General features: G+C 30.9%; 1 long non-coding RNA gene across 1 annotated transcript; it reads right to left on the reverse strand.

Annotated features, from left to right (window-relative positions):
* LOC149878895 (uncharacterized) lies at positions 1 to 1727 on the reverse strand. Its single transcript, XR_016446901.1, has 2 exons — positions 1591 to 1727; positions 1 to 1452 (listed from the first exon to the last, which is right to left on the reverse strand). It is a non-coding gene; the product is annotated as an uncharacterized LOC149878895 (long non-coding RNA).
* Between the last annotated feature and the right edge of the window lie 937 nt (positions 1728 to 2664).

Below are 2664 nucleotides of genomic sequence, written 5' to 3' on the forward strand. Positions count from 1 at the left end.
TTTTTCAGTTTAAACACGTCATAATTATTTTAATTAAATTCATGAATATAAATTTAAAGACATCAGCTAAATTCTTTACATTAGAGTCACACATTGTATGAGACTTGCATCATTTATTATATTGTTCTAGGAAGATATAATAAATGATTCAAGTCTTATGCAATGCGTTAAGCTAACTGTGGTTGTAAAAATTTTCCTAAAAGTTTTTGTTATAAGTGTGGCGAGTTTGTAAAAACATGGTGCATATGCATTTGGTTGAAAAATTTTCACGACATATTTTTATGTTGACCCATGCTATAAGTCACCTTATAAATCGCTTTATAAACTATAAAATGTCTTCATAAAAAATAAACTTCATAAAAACTATGGAAACTTTACTAATTTTGTTATTAAAAATTACAAACAAAAAAGTTATCAAAATTTTTCTCAGGCTGCAATGAGAACTTTAGCAAATGTGCTCTAATATTTTCATTATCCAAAAAAGGACTAAAAAGCAGTGATCTATCAACATTATTTTAGACAAAGCTAGAGTTTGGCTGGATACTTAGTTTGCAAAGAGGATGTTCTTTTTTATGAATCTAGCGCCAGGTAAAAGAGCCCAAGTGTGTAGCATAAATGTAAGATGTCTATAATAACTTCGCAAAGTTTGGGAAATTAGAAATGAAATGAAAATGTTTAAAAACTTTTTTTGTAATAAATCATAATAAAAGTGGTCAACTGATCAAACCAGTATAAAACCCCAACAACAACAAAATTCTATTCTCCTTTAAACCAAAAATAATTTTTTGCTTTATAAATTACTGAAATGAAATATTTCATACTTGTAAATTACAAAGATGAAATATTTCATGTTTATGAGTTGTTAACTAGTAAACTTTTGTATTTGATGAAAATATGTTTATTGACACCATTTGTCTGGATCATAGTTGCAGGTATATTTACATTCTATTACAACTCCACGACAATTCAAATGAGACCTATCGCAGTATCCTTGTTCTTTCCAATATCTACATATCGAATCCCGATCGTAATTGGAGTTTTGATTGCCACACATTTGACATGTTTTCATGCAGTTCAGTGACATAAATTCGCGTTTAAACTTGCATTGAACTAGGTTAAGTTTCTGACACTCTTTGGGTTGTTTATCTTCACACAAATAAGGTGAAGGCGGGATTGTTGGCATTGTACATCTTTTGTCTGGATTATAATTGCAAGAGTACTGACATTTTTTAACAACACCATAACAATAATACCCTGGGTTACAATATTGTTTATTGTCTCTCCAATAGTTACAAGCTGAATCTTGATCGATATTGTCGTTATTTGACCCACACATCAGACATGTTTTTTTACAGTTGGCTGTCATGAACGCGCGATTATTTTCAAGATGGCAACTTTTAAACGAAAGTTCTTTACATTTTGGGTTAATGTCTTCACATTTTTGACTCGTTGCTAATTCGAAAATAAACAAGTTGATTAAGTAGAGCCTATTAAAAGTTAAAAACTTGTACTTTAAGTATTTTTATGTTATAAAAAATATTGAGATATGTTTTCTTTAATAACATCATAGAAATGAAAAATAAATTTTACCCGAGCAGAAGCAAAAAAAAAGGAGAGAACTGTAGAATAAAGTTCCACCCATCTATCGCAGCAGTTTAGAATGAACAAGTATTTTTTATAAAAAAAATTTAATGAATTTTTTTTCGCGCAACAGCTGATGAAACTACATTCTTACTTCCTCTGAAAACAAAAATGTTAATTTTATTACAAAACTGTAACGCTGTATAAATATTTTCAAGCAAAGAAAAATAGAAGCTATTAGTTTAGAAGGTGTATCAGGGTGACACAGTGGCGTACCTAGGGTAAATAGCGCCTGGGGCAAACACCGATCTCGCGCCCCTCTTCCCCCACATAAAGTGCTTAATTACAATTTTTTAATAAATGATAACACAAACTTTATTTTATATAATATATTTATTTTATATGATATATTATTTCTTAATTTATTTTATATAATTCTCGCTTATTGTATCGCAACCAAGCCTCTTTTGCGCCCCTTTCAGGCTGGCGCCCATGGCACGTGCCCTACCTGCCCTACCCTAGATACGCCACTGGGGTGACAAGTAAATATAGTTCGCAGGATTGAAAATTTTAAGTATTTTTTCCAAATTTTTGCTTTTCAGACCATAATCAAGTAATTAGAAGCACCTTCACCAGTGAAACTAATACTTACTTCCAAAACATCTTGCTGGAGTATAAAACGGTGTTTAATGCAGAATTTGCAGCTTCAATTGCCTAAAAAATAACAGGTGGGTTCTTTCTTCCATTATGACGTAATACACGTTTTCGACGTTTTAAAAAGGATTAAAAAGAAAGTTTGTAAGTTTTTAATGTCAAAGTTGCTTGCAATTGAATGTAACTTGCAATTCAATGTTACTTGAAATTCAATGTTGCTTGCAATTTACTTTGCTACGCTATGGTTTTGCTACCAGAAGTGACAGCATTCAACTGCAATCCAAAGAAGGTTGAAGAGGGCTGTTGTTTATATCTAACAAAAGTTTAGTGCAAATTAGACGGCGGATGGTTCTTTCTATTGTTGGAAGTTTTAAAAATGGTAACTGAGATTTAAAAAAAATTTTTTTTATATTGGGTAGCAAATTTTCA

The sequence above is a fragment of the Hydra viridissima genome, unplaced genomic scaffold (assembly GCF_058129835.1).
Source record: "Hydra viridissima isolate aposymbiotic clone 2 unplaced genomic scaffold, HvirCarnegie_v1 scaffold_14, whole genome shotgun sequence".
NCBI classification, from domain to species: Eukaryota; Metazoa; Cnidaria; class Hydrozoa; order Anthoathecata; family Hydridae; genus Hydra; species Hydra viridissima.